The following is a 14,562-nucleotide window of genomic DNA, read 5'->3' as shown; positions in this document are numbered from 1 at the left end:
CCGCTTCGTGCGTCACAGGCGACCCCATCATCCGTGTCGCCGGCTCCTTGAACTCCCCGGGGTCGTCTCCTTGGGTGGCTGGCGTAGGGAGGCTGCAGAAGGGGAAGAGGGCTGGCGACAAGGCCGTCAAGTCAGAGTACGAGGGCGTAGTGCCCTCGACAGCGTGCTGATGTCCTGCCGCCCCGTCTTTGAGCCCCGCTTCCGGCGCCGTCATCACCGTCCAGCCTTCGGATAGCTCCCGGGATGTTCTCTTGGTGTCTTCTGGCATCTGTAGCTCGCCTAGGCGCCCCTTTTGCCCTTTTCGCCTCCTTGACCTACCTCCTGAAGAGAGGGACAGGAAAGGGATTATGGGCATCTTATCTTTTTAATTTGTAAGCCTCCGGGCCTTAGCCGCATTCAAAACTTGTAATCCTCTCTTTCATGTTTTTCATCCTCTATGGACTGTACCTGAGTGGGATGTTTTTTAATGAAAAAGGAATGCTTGTTATGTTATATCCTTTACTCAATTCCATCCCTTGTATGTTTTTACCCTACGCTTTTAGGGAACTTGCCGGTGGGAACACACTTGCCGCGAGCGCTGAGTGCGGAACATCAGCAGCCTGCCGGCGGTGTTGCTTCCGGCAAGAAACCTTGTCGGGGCTAGTTGCAGCACACTTTCATCGTTGAGCGGACTCGAAACAGATTAAGGGCGCAACTTAGCCACGAGTCGATTCCTCCACGCACAGGTTTTCCATACAAGGCACGGTCATTCAAGGAATATAACATAAAAATTTTAAAAAAAATTGACAGTGCTCAAACTTTGACAACTTAGCTTTTCTGTCGTCTGTGTCCCGGCAAGGCTGTACTTCTTCGAACGATGCCCGGTCCACACCTAGCTCCTCGATCCAATTTCTTCCGCACCTGCGCAGCCTGTCGAAAGTTCTGGTCTTGAGCCCGCGCAACACTTCAGTGTTCGCCCTCTCCGCTTGACCGTTGCTTCTCGGGTGAGCAACAGAAGCGAAGCAGATCTTGGCGCCAAGATCTTGGGCGTACTGTATGAAGGTGCGGCTCGTGAATTGTGTGCCGTTGTCGGTGATGATCCTGTTAGGGACTCCGAAACGGCAAAACAATTGACCTGAAGAACTTGACTGCTGACTGTGCTGTCACCTTCCTCGCTACCTCCACTTCAGGCCACTTTGTGAACTTGTCGATTGCAACGTACAAGTACTCAAAGCCCCCGACAGCTCGGGGGAAGGGGCCGAGGATATCGAGCCCCCAGACCAAAAATGGCCAGGATAAAGGGATTGTTTGGAGAGCTTGAGCTGGTTGATGTATTTGTTTGGAGTGGAACTGGCACGCTTCACACTTGGTTACTTGTGCAGTTGCATCCTGGAGGGCTGTCGGCCAGAAGAAACCTTGCCGGAAGACTTTGCCGGCAAGTGCTCTTGCGCCAATGTGGTGACCACATATGCCTCCATGTATCTCCGCCAACAGCTCATGTCCATCTTCCCGGGAAATGCACTTCAATTTCACTCCGTTGAATCTTCTTCTGTACAGTATGTCATCGACAAACTGGTACACACTCGATTGCCGGTCTACTCTCTCCGCTTCTTCCTGCTCTTCGGGAAGTTCTCTTATTTGAAGGAAATGGACGATCTGCTCTGCCCATGCCGGAGCTTGAGGCTCGACGACAAGGACTAAAGGCGCAAATGCTGCTGCAGGAACATCCGCTTCTACGGCAAGAATCTGGGATCCTGCCGGAGCGTGATGCTCCCCGGCAAGCGTGTCGGGACACAGCTTGTCAGGAGCGTCTGCTTCAACGGAACAAACCCTAGGGCTTGTCGGAGCAGACTGCTCCTCAGCACTTTTTGTGTTGATCCTGGGGACCTTCTTGACGGCGGCTTCGGGGAGCTCTGCCGAAAAATAGTCGCCAGTAACCAACTTCCTATTCTTGCTCTGTCCAGTTGATGGTGTTACAGATGGCTGAGTCAGCTTGAGCACAAAAATCCCTGGTTCCACAGGTAACTTGAGTGCGGCGCACTTTGACAGGCCGTCTGCAATGTCATTCTGAGCTCTTGGAACATGTTCCATTTGCAGGCCATCAAAATGCTCTTCCAGCTTCCTCACTTCATCAATATAGGCTTCCATCAACGGACTCTGATAATCTTTGTTTACTTGACGGACGACAAGCTGTGAGTCACCCCTGACAATAAGCTTCCTGATCCCAAGGTCTGCCGCAATCCTGAGTCCGGCAAGCAAGCCTTCATACTCTGCAGTATTGTTTGTTGCTTGCTCCTTGGGAAAGTGCATTTGAACCACGTACTTGAGGTGCTCTCCGGTGGGTGCGATGAGTAGTACGCCCGCACCGGCGCCTTGCAGCGAGAAGGCACCGTCAAAGTACATGATCCATTCTTTGCTCGTTTCCTTGACGGGGATGCTCCTCTCCGGAGTTTCTTCATCAGGTGTTGGCGTCCATTCTGCTATGAATTCTGCCAATGCTCGGCTCTGGATAGTTGAGGTACTTTCAAACTTGAGGCCAAAGCTTGACAATTCCAGTGCCCACTCGACAATCCTGCCTGTTGCTTCTGGATTTTGCAGTATCCTCTTTAACGGAAAGCGAGTGACAACTGTGATCTCATGTGCTTGAAAGTAATGGCGCAGCTTCCTTGAGGCCATGAGAAGGCCGAAAAGCAACTTCTGCACACCAGAGTACCATGATCTAGCCCCCGGTAGAAGGGAACTGACAAAGTAAACTGGGCGCTGCACCATCTGCTTCTGTTTCTCTTCTTGTGGCCGCGCAGATCCATCCTTGTCGGGACCAGAGCTTGTCGGGGAAGCCCCCTGCTTGTCGCCGGATTCGCTTGCCGCGGTCGCTATGTCATCATCCGCCTCCCTCTCCGCCACTAACGCAGCACTAACCACTTGATTGGTTGCCGCCAGATACAGTAGCAACTTCTCTTGTGGTTTAGGTGCGACAAGTGTTGGAGTGGAGGACAAATATTTCTTCAAGTCTTGCAGCGCAGCCTCCGCTTCCGGCGTCCATTTCATTGGACCCGCCTTTTTCAAAATTTTGAAAAACGGCAGGGCGCGTTCAGTAGACTTGGAAATAAACCTGCTGAGAGCAGCAACACAGCCAGCAAGTCTTCGCACATCCTTGACGCGCTTCGGTGCTTCGATTTGCTCAATGGCCTTGATCTTGTCGGGATTGGCTTCAATCCCCCTCTGGGACACAAAGAATCCGAGAAGCTTGCCGGAAGGAACTCCAAACACGCACTTCTCGGGGTTCAACTTGAGATTGATTTTGCGCAGATTTGTGAAGGTCTCGTCCAAATCTTGGATCAGAGTTTCTTTGTCCTTGCTCTTGACCACTATGTCATCCATGTAAGCTTCTACATTTCTGTGCAGCTGTGGCTCAAAAGCATGACTGACTACCCTTGCGAATGTTGAACCAGCATTCTTTAGTCCGAAAGGCATCCGTACAAAGCAGTACGTGCCACATGGAGTAATGAATGCGGTTTTCTCTTCATCCTCTTCAGTCATGAAGATCTGATGATATCCTGAGTATGCATCAAGGAATGAAAGCAGATCACATCCTGCCGTGGAGTCGACAATCTGGTCAATGCACGGCAAGGGAAATGGATCCTTGGGACAAGCCTTATTAACATCTGTGAAGTCAATACAAAGCCTCCACTTCCTGTTTGCTTTGCGCACGACTACTGGATTGGCTAACCACGTTGGATGGAGTACTCCTCGGACCAGGCCTGCTGCTTCCAATTTCTTGATCTCTTCTGCAATGAACTCTTGTCTCTCCACTGCTTGCTTCCTAACTCTCTGCTTGACGGGCCGCACGTGAGGGCAGACGGCAAGGTGGTGCTCAATTACTTTCCTGGGAACAACGGGGATGTCAGATGGTTGCCTTGCAAACACATCGACATTCGCCCGCAGGAAAGCAACGAGCGCGCTTTCCTATTTAGGGTCAAGCGTGGCACTGATGGTGAAGGTACCACCAGTGCCGTCCTCCTTGATGGCCACTTTCTTGGTCTCTGGTGAAGCTGTCTTTGCCTTCTTGCACTTGCCGGTGGAGCTCGATGGTGCGTCCTCAACGGTAGCGCAGCACTCCGAAGAGGTGCGCTTGCCGGAGTGGGCATCAGAGCTGCTCTTGCCGGACTTGGTCTTCTTCTTCCCCCCAGGAGCTTCAGCGGCAAGTGGTTTGCGTTCTGCTGCGGCTGCTGCTTCCTGGTAGATCTTGTCGGTACAAATAAGTGCATCTTTCTTGTCGCCATGGACGGAAATAACACTTATCGGACCGGGCATCTTGAGCACATTGTAGGCGTAGTGAGAGGCTGCCATGAACTTGGCAAGCGCTAGACAGCCAAGTATCCCATTGTAGGGCAATGGGAAATCAGCAACGTCAAATGTGACTCTCTCTGTCCTGAAATTCAACTCGCTGCCAAACGTCACTGGCAGCGTAATCTTCCCCTTCGGCTTGCTCCTTCCCGGGTTTATTCCTTGAAAGGTACCAGTCTCTTCGAGCTCGCTGTCGGTGATCGGGAGCTTCTTGAGCACTGCGGAGGAGATCAGATTTAGGCCGGCCCCGCCGTCAACCAGCATCTTCGTGACCTTGAGGTTGCGGATTGTTGGCGAGACCAACATCGGCAAGCACCCGACCGCAGTGATGCGATCAGGGTGATCCTCAACGTCGAAGATGATGGGCGTGCTGGACCACTTCAAGGGCTTGCGCGACTCAACGGACGGTTCTGCTGCGTTCACTACCCGCACCCACTGTTTGAGTTGGCGGTGCGAGGTGTGCAGAGAAGCACCGCCGTCGACGCACAACACCTCTGTTGCCTTCTGGAACTCCTGCTCGTCAGTCTCATCCTCCTCCATCTCGTCATCTTCATCTTCGTCTTCGTCTTTGTTGCGGCCACGGGGAGGCCTATCTCCTTGCGGCTGTTTGGCCTTGCCGCGGCGCCCTCCCCGGGCGGGACGCTTCTTGCCGGATCCTCCGCCACCCTCCTGGGCCTTCTCCTTGTCGCGGCGCTCGTATTCAGCTTTCTGTAGCTCTGCCATGTGCTCAACCTTCTTGCAAGCTTGGAGGTCATGGCCCTTGGTGCGGTGGATCTTGCAGTACTGCTTGCCGGAGCCGTCCTGCTTGTCGACGGCTACCACAGCCTCGCCGGAGTCACCAGCTTTGACCTTCTCGGAACCGCCTCCGTTGCTGGACTGCTCAACAACTAGCACATCCTTAGTCTTCCTCTTTCTGTTATTCCGCCTCCGGTTCTTCTTTGCCGGAGGGGCGTCCTCACTGTCAGATCCTTCTGCTCCTGCGTTCTCTCCGGGGAGTCTCCTCCCTTCTTCAGCCCGTGCACACTTGTCGACCAGAGCATATAGCTCACTGACATCTCTGATTTTGCACATCGCCATCTCCTCCCTGATCCTGCGGTTACGCACGTTCTGATGGAACGCGCTGATAACCACGGCAGGGTGGACGTCTGGGATGTTGCGCTGCACCTGACTGAATCTCTGTATATACTTGCGCAGGGGTTCTCCTTCCTTCTGGGCGAGCAGATGAAGGTCGCTCTCCTGGCCATGGGGTTTGTGGCCGCCTGTGAAGGCGCCAACAAACTGATGGCACAGGTCCGCCCACGAAGAGATGGAGTTGTCCGGCAAGTGCATGAGCCAAGATCTTCTCGTCGCGCCCTCCGGCAGCCTGCACCGCAATGGTGTAGACGCTGAGGAACTCTGACGGATGTATCCTGCCATCATACTTCTCGGGCACGTCTGGCTTGAAGTTCTTTGTACTGGGACACTGGACCTGCCGCAGCTCACGGGTGAACGCAGGGCAACCTACCGCGTACGGCAAGTCGCCTGGTTCCCCTGGCGCATGCATATCGACAGTGGGCCCAGCGCGCTGGTCAGATTGACGCCGCGCTTCTCTTCGACGCTCGATGCGAGTGCGAGCGTCTTCATGTCGTCGTTCTTGGAGAACTTGGCGTTGATCGCGGCGAGCTCGCGGGTCCGACAACGCGGTGGAGTCGGTGTCGAGGTTGGCCCGGTGAGTTGGCGATCTTGGCCTTCGAGGCGGGGAGTGCACGGTGGTGGCACCCCCAGCGGTCTTGTCGGCGTTGGCTTGCGCCTGGGCGTCTTGCCGGGGTTTCGAGGTGCTCGGTTGCCGGGGCTTGTCGCCGTTGGCGAAGCCGATAAGGCTCTGAATGGCGGCCCTCCAATCGTCGATCTTGTCTAGCGCTGGAGGGTAATCTAGAAGCAGCTGGGCTCGGGCCAGCGCTTCCTCTGGAGTGTTGGGTGGAGGTGCCGAGCGACGCGAGGTGCGAGATATGCTCAAACTCCTAACAGTGTTAGAAGGAGCGACGTCTCGTCCAGGCGACCGCACTGCGCTCGTGCCGGCGTGCTGACGCGCACGTTGGCCTTGAGCGTCCCGCGACCCACCAGCTTGGCCTTGTTCCAATGCGAGTACGGTGCTAGGAGCACCGTGGCGTTGTCGATCCTGCACCCCCTGGGAGGGTTGCGGTGGATGTACAGACGTTGAAGCTTGCGGGGCCTTGTCCTTGGACCTGGTGACGACGCGAGTCCCACCGTCGGCGCCCGCTCCTCCGCCGGCGTCCACCCCACCGCCCGTTTGCTCCAGTGGCGGCAGGATAGTCGCAGACGGAGCGGCCACCTCCGAAGTCTTCTTCTTCGGTGGCATGTCGATGTAGATGTTGATGTAGCGCGCGCGGACGCCGGATCAGATACGCACGACCTCGACGCCCCCCTACCTGGCGCGCCAGAGATGTCGTGGGGAACGAGCACCTATGGGGCAGGGCCCCTTTTTGGTCCGGCAAGGGAGCGGAGGGCGCGCATAGAGCAGATCGAGGCGAAAGCACGCGGGGGATTTTACCCAGCTTCGAAGCTCTCCGGAGAGATAAAACTCCTACTGTTGCTTTGTGTTTCTATTCTGTTCTTGCTTGAAAGCGTGAGCGTTCTGTGTTTACGAAGGATTCGAACCGAACCCCTTCTACATGCGCATGGGCCTCCTTTTTATAGGTTAAAGGGGTCACCGACAGGTGGCAGCGTAGAAAGAGGGGTAAAAAAGTAAAAACGCGGGTTGGTACAACCGCTATCAACAGTACCCCCTACCTAACTCTGACGGCAGGGGACAAGGGCATTTAATGCCCGTTCGGTCGCCCAAACAGTGCAAGGAAGCGACCGTTAGGAGCGCCACCGCCTGCCACGATGGCCTTCTCGTCATCTCCTCTTGCCACCTCACACTGCTTGGCTGCACAGCGCCCAGCCACGTGCTCCTGGGATGGTCCTGGGGTGACACGTCGTCGGATGTGCTGGAGCTTGGGTGCAGAGTGGCAGCCTTGCCGCGGCAAGCGCCTTGCCACGGCCGTTGTCTTGTCGCACCCGCAAGCTTGCCGCTCGTCGGGTCTTGCCGGGACGCGCGGAGCGTCGCGGCAAGTTTTCTGAAGTGCCTTGGTTGGCCTTCCCGGCAAGCTCCTCTTGCCGGGGTCTTGTCCTTCCCGGCAAGCTCCTCTTGCCGGGGTTATGTCTTCTCAGCTAACACTTTGTTCTTGAATGGCAGTAAATAGGAATAGCGGAGGATCTTGGCGGACGCCCGGCAAACCTTGCCGCGGGACGCTGCGACTACCCGTGCACAAGTTCGGGGTACTAAGGTACCCCTACTTTAGTACACCGACATCAAGCATCAAATTGATCATAGCATCCAATTCACTTCCTATGATAGTTTTTATTATACCCAACTTGGACGCCCATCATTCTAGGACCAATTTTATAACCATAGCAAATACCATGTTGTTCTAAAAGACTCTCAAAATAATATAAGTCACTACAAAAAAATACACTTCCGTGATGATACGTGTTTGTCACAGTAGGTCGCGTTTTTTGTCATGCATGTACATCCATGACAAATTTATGACAGAATCAAGATAGTCATACATGTGCTGTCGTAGAAGTGTTCCATGACATTACCAAAATTATCATCATGGAAGTGTCCACTTCCATGATGATAAATCGCGCATCACAGAAGTGCTTTCGTCAAGGGTGACCGACACGTGGCATCCACCATAACGGAACATCGTTAAGCTATCGGGTCGGGTTTTGGATCCGATAACCCGTTAACAGCCCCGACCAATGGGGATTTTCCACGTGTAAAATCATCATTGGCTGGAGGAAACACGTGTCGGCTCATCGCTGGGACAGATGTCATCCACTCATTGGACAGAAGGCGCCTATGATACGTCGACACGTGGCACGGCCCAAAAGAGGCCCATTGCTGTGAAAAGGCCGGCCCGTTTGACTTGGTCAAAAGGTGGCGGGTCGGCCCATGGAAAGCCTGTTAACGGCCTATTCGCATATAGCCCATTTACAGCCCGCTAACCCAAGTCCCGTTACGCCCTATTCGAATTAGGCCCAATAGCGTCATCTGGGCCATCCAATATGATTCCATCCCGTTTTCACTTCTGGCCCATGTATGGCCCATGACGTCTTTCGGCCCATATGAGGCCCTATGTAACTCTTGGCCTTTTAACGACCCATGGTGAAACTAGCCTGTAATGAACAGTGTATCACTTTACACCCATTAACAGCTCGTGGTGAAACTGGCCCGTATAGAACAGTGTATCACTTTATACCCATTAACGGCACGTTATTCCGTTGGGCCGTTTCCAGCCCATGTTATCTTTCGGCCTTCTCAGAGCCCATTTATTCTTGGGCTCATTTCTAGCATTCATTTACTTACGGCCCGTTACTGTCATTTTTTGCTTGTGGGCCAAATTCTGCCCGTGGTTACAGTCGGCCCATTTGTGGTCCGTTAAAAGTTGGGCCGTTCTCATAGCGTCATCAAATACGGCCTATTAACGATGGCCCGTTATGTTCGGCCCATGAACGGACGATTCCAACTCTAGCCCGTTTACGGCCAGAATGCGGTCTGTTTGGCCCATGTTTGGCCAATCGATCATACGGCCCGTATAAGGCCCATTGATGATACGGCCCGTAGAAGGCCCATTGTTTCTATGGCCTGTAGAAGGCCCATTGTTTCTACGGCCCGTAGAAGGCCCACTGTTTATACGGCCCGTAGAAGGCCCACTGTTTCTACGGCCCGTAGGTCCAGTGTCACTACAGTAAATATTAGCCCATGGTTATTGTGGCCTAGTTTTAAAAAATAGGTTATTGCAGCCACTAGCAAACCGCAGAAAAAGAACTGCACTGACTACAAGCAAACAAATAAACAAGACAACAAGGAAATAAATAAGCAAGCAACTTACACTAGGCTATCACGTCTATTACACATATTACATCCACTGGGCATCAAAGTTCGCCACCAGTGCAAATATAGGGAACACAGCAACATATAAACGCCGCAGCAAAACAAGTCCAGAACTGAAACCACTTCAGAAGAGCTCAAGAAACAATATCCTGGGTACCCATAATGCTGGCAAGATGCTTAGCAAGCTTATTAACTTTCTCTTGTTTGGCGCTTAAGTCCTCCAGCGCTTGTTGTTGCACCAGAAAGTATGCATCTGAATTCTGCAGGGACTTCCTCAGTCCTTCGGCTTCCTGTCGCATAACATCTGATCAATGTCTTTCAACTTGAAGTTGAGATTCAAGAAGCCGAACTGATTCAGGAAACGAGTTCAAAGAGCTGGTGCCAGCAGTGGTAGCCAGCAACTCGAACACTACATCAAGAGAGGACTTTGGGGTTATCTCAGTGTCCTCAGTATAGTTTTTATCAGCTTTTTTGGAGACCAACAGGGATGTCTCACTATCTTGAACCTTATCTGCATTACTTCCTTTACCATTGCATAACAGGGTACTCTTCTCCAATTTTTTATCTGCGTTCTAAAAGAGAAACAAACAAACACATCTCAAGTTTACAATGTAGTATATGAAACTCCTTTTGGTAAACCAGTTCAGTAGTAAGGTGGACAGGATAACAGCATGAAACAAACATATATCTATGTAGTATGGTCACTATATGGTCTATATCATTTTAGTTTATGTTGCCAAATCAAGATAGATACAGTTCAAATCATATCTATTTAAGACAAAGCAGCATAGACAGAATATAAGTGGGGGAAACTACACAGCAATAACAACACTTGTAATGTGCATGGCATGAGAACATAACTATTTATTCAATTGAAACTGAAATCAACATAGAGCAAGTTACAATAGCAAACAGCCAAACACGTTGAAGAAACATGTTTAAAACATACCTGTTGCGCCATTGGAGTTTAAATTGCATCCTTCAAATTTGAAATTGGTTGGTATCAGTACATACAGTGATGCAAGAGCAAAGTAGTATGAACCATAGCTACGGAACCTGGCCTGAGAATAATTCTTCTTCTGCTTTAAGCGTTGACTTCGGGTTCGGAGTGGTGGTCCTCGTGATTTGGGCACTGCAGTTGCCTTACTAATTGCTCGTGTTTGGGTGCTCTGTGGTGGAGACGGTGCTGTGTCAACGGGAACTGGGTGTCTATCTGCTGGGGTTGGGGTTAGAAGGGGTGTAGCTGGTTCTCTGTCCAACTGGGTAGGGGTACAATCTGCATGAGTGTGGGTTATGTGTGGTGGGGCTGGTTCTTGGGCAAGTACAACCGTGGTTCTATCTGCATCGACAGGTAGCACGATCTTTTTTGAAGACCGTGTTTTTACTCCCACAGATACTGCCATCACTCCCTCCAATTGAAATGGTTGATAAACAATTAAAGTAATTGAATGTACAGACATTGTAAGATAGACAGGTGCAATGGATAGTAGGGAAGAAAACAGGGCATGAAATAATTCACATTTATGTTGTCTAAGAAAACATAATAGCAGGACATAATTTCACATATATGATGGCCAATTAAACAGGATAGCATGACACAATTTCACATGTATGATGGCTAACTAAACAGGATAGAATGACATACTTCAAAATATGATGACTATGTAAACAGGATGACATGATCTAAGTATACGATGTGTCTATTAAAGTGGTTGGCATGCCATAAATCACAAACATGTCGTCGATGGAAACATGATGGCATGATATAATTCACGGATAGAATGACATAATTTAAAATATGATGACTATGTAAACAGGATGAGATGATATAACTATATTATGTCTTTAGAAAATGGGTTGGCATGCCATAATTCAGATACATGTTGTCTATGTAAACATCATGGCATGACATAATTCAAATATATGATTTATATACTAAGGAAGTGAGAAGAGGGCAATCGCATATATGATGTGTCAACTAAGGAGATGGCATTCAATATTGTGTATATGATGTAAAAACTAAGCATTGCAATACAACATATGCATTATATGAGTAATATAACCCTGCCAAGTTTGAGCATACACCTCAGGGGGATAATAGGACTGGTCATCTGCCTCTGAATCCTCCTCTGAAGAGCTATCTGTAACCAGCAAGATATCTGCTTCAGCAGGTAGCATTGTCTGCTCTAAAGACCTTGTTTTCACTCCAGATTTCTCCATCACCAATTCAAATGGCTGATGCACAGGAAGAGCAGTTGAATATACAAACATTGTCGACAAAAGCAATGAGAAATACAAAAAAAGGACGGCATGATATAATTCACATATATGACGCTTACCTAAACAGCATGGCATTGCATAATTCACATACATAATGCCTTGCAACAAGATAACATTGCATAATTCACATATATAATGTCTTGCAACAAGATGGCATTGCATAATTCACATATATGGTAATTAGACACTAAATAGGTGGCATTCACACAAAGCATGTCTAAACTAAGCAAATGACATACCAATGCGAGATACCATACGCACGATATGAGTAACATAGCCCTGCCAAGTTAGGGAATGCACCTCGGGGGGAAATATGACTGGTCATCTGTCTCTGAATCATCCTCTGAGGAGCTATCGGTAACCAGCAAGACATGCGCTTCGTCAGATAGCATTGTCTGCTCTGAAGACCTTGTTTCCACTCCAGATTTTTCCATGACCGTGTCGAATGGCTGATGCACAGGAAGAGTAATTGAATGTACTAAAATTGTTGACAAATTTAACACATAATAAAAAAATGATGGCATGATATAATTCACATATAAGATGACTGGCTAACCAGGGTGGCATTGCAAAATTCACATATATGATGCCTAGCTAGACAAGATGGCATTGCATGATTCACATATACGATAAAGAAACTAAACAGATGACATTGACACAAAGCATGTCTAAACTAAGCAGATGACATCTTTAATGTATACAGTAAGCAATGCAAGGCACCATATGCATGATATTACCAACATCAGCATGCCAAGTTAGAGCGAAGACCTCATGGGGTAAATAGGAGTGGTCTTCTCCTTCTGAATCCCCCTCAGAACAGTTATCTTCCTCTTGATTACGATCCGAAACGGGTGGAGGGGGGCTGCCGTTGCGCCCACCATGGAATGATGTCTGCATGAAATTTTATTTCCATGCAAGGCTCGTCTCTTTTGCTCTACATGATCAGTTCCATTGTGTACAATAACTGGCATGCATAGGAATAAAACATAGTGATGTTATGTAAGGAGTGCATGCACAAATCCAGAGTGATGGTAGAAAACTGTGGATAGACCCAAAACCAATGATAGCAGGCAGATAATAGCTTTAGTTAAAAAATACAGATAATGGCTCCTTTAATGTTTGTTTTCACCCAACATGAAAATCATACTAGACACCAGAGATTAACTAGATAGTAGACAGATAGTAATGATTGCTGCCCCAATATGTACCCCACTACCATTTAAAAACTCAAGTTTCAGCATTAGTTTGGACCTGACTCGGAGTCTAATAGGTGAACACGATGATAATGTAGCATGTCATCATATTAAGCGACGCATAACGTAAGCAGACACGGAAGAGTGCGACCTCTCTTGCAGACCCGTGTAGTCCTCAAGGTCATCTGCTCAGTTGATGATGGTAATGTAGTTGTCGTGGCTGCCGGCGGCGGGGAAGAAGATCTGAGGCAGCGAAAGACAGTCTGGAGAGCGGATCCCTGCTGTGGTGAACCCTTCCGTCATTGGAGCAGCTGAGCTGGGGTGGAACACAACGCTGCAGGAGCAGGACAAACCACACAAGGTTTTCTTTGACACATATCTGTAACAGAAGTAATTGAGTAAGGGCTTGTTTGAATTTGAGGATTCTAACAATGCAGGGATAGGAAATAGACAGGAATAGGATAGGAATGCACGTGCAAAACAGAGAATTTAAAAACACAAGATTTTTGCCAATCTGGGTGTTTGATTCACAACAATTGGAAGATCACAGGATGCAAAAAAGCATGGTGAGATTAAGTCAAACCACAAGAAAATGTACGGTTATAATGCTATTATGCTACTATCTCTTAGTCTTGTGCTTGATGAATAGGAATATGAAAAGGAGGAGAAGTGGAAACTATAATTCCTACGGTTTTTCTTTCAAGGAGACACTAAAGGAACAAATCCTATAGTTTTCCTTTGCTCCATTCCTTTGCACCAAATTCATGAAAAGTAGTACCATAGGAAACTTTCCAATTCCTATGTTTTTCATTCACTTTTCCTTTCAAGCACTGGCGATTCTAGTAGGCAGGCTTGAGCAAGGAAAATCCTACAGTAAAAAAATGTTTTTGTGCTACTACTATTACTTTGGACCAAGGCCACTCCCATACTAGCTCAACTCCCAGGCCCATCGACAAATGCACAGCTCAAACATGCAGAGATAAATAATGATGGCGTTCAAGAGAGTCCATCACGGATAGCTAAGTTTCCTGGTACCTCACTGCTTGTCATATAGTAGGATAAAATAATCGTATTTCCCATTACTACGAGTGCTCAGTGGATAATAAATATAACATATAGAGTAAAAAAGAGATGCAACAACTGTACAACCTCTTTGGCGAAGCCATGTCGATCTCAGCGTGATTGGGTTGGCCGGTGAGGATGCTCCGACTGACTTTGCTGTCGGAGGGGGGGGAGAAGATCTTAGGCGTCTGGAGATAGAGCCCGAGGTACTGCTCCGCTGCGATGGAGGGTTTCGTCGTTGGAGCAGCTCCAGTGAGTTGTACGACGCCGAGGCTGAAACAGGACAAGAGAGACAACGAACAATGTTAACCTGAGTGGAATTCTAATAGCATCTCCAATACATGACGTAAAATACATAACCACAAAGTGCTAGATGTAAAATACATCAGCCGCTCATCTCTGAACTTAACTGTCGAAACTGAACTTAACTATCGAAACTGAACTTCACTGTCGAAACTGAATTTTGCTGTCGAAACTGAATTTTGCTGTCGAAACTGAATTTTGCTGTCGAAACTGAATGCACTAGCAAGGTGAGGCTACACGTCGGTCGACTGACTTTTTCATCTCTAGTCAGTCGGTTTTGCAGCCGTTGGATACGAAATCAAGGGCCTGCGGTTCATCTTCAACCTCCACCCCCTGAGCCGCCAGCCACCACCGGCCAAGCAGTAGCCCCTCGCCGCCCGCGGCCGGCGGTGCGCCGCCCTGCCCGCCCCGAAAGCACTCCCCACCGCCGGTCCATCGCCGCCCCGCCATCCCTCT

Source organism: Triticum dicoccoides, chromosome 7B (assembly GCF_002162155.2).
Source record: "Triticum dicoccoides isolate Atlit2015 ecotype Zavitan chromosome 7B, WEW_v2.0, whole genome shotgun sequence".
NCBI classification, from domain to species: Eukaryota; Viridiplantae; Streptophyta; class Magnoliopsida; order Poales; family Poaceae; genus Triticum; species Triticum dicoccoides.
Note: the sequence above shows the minus strand (reverse complement) of the source record.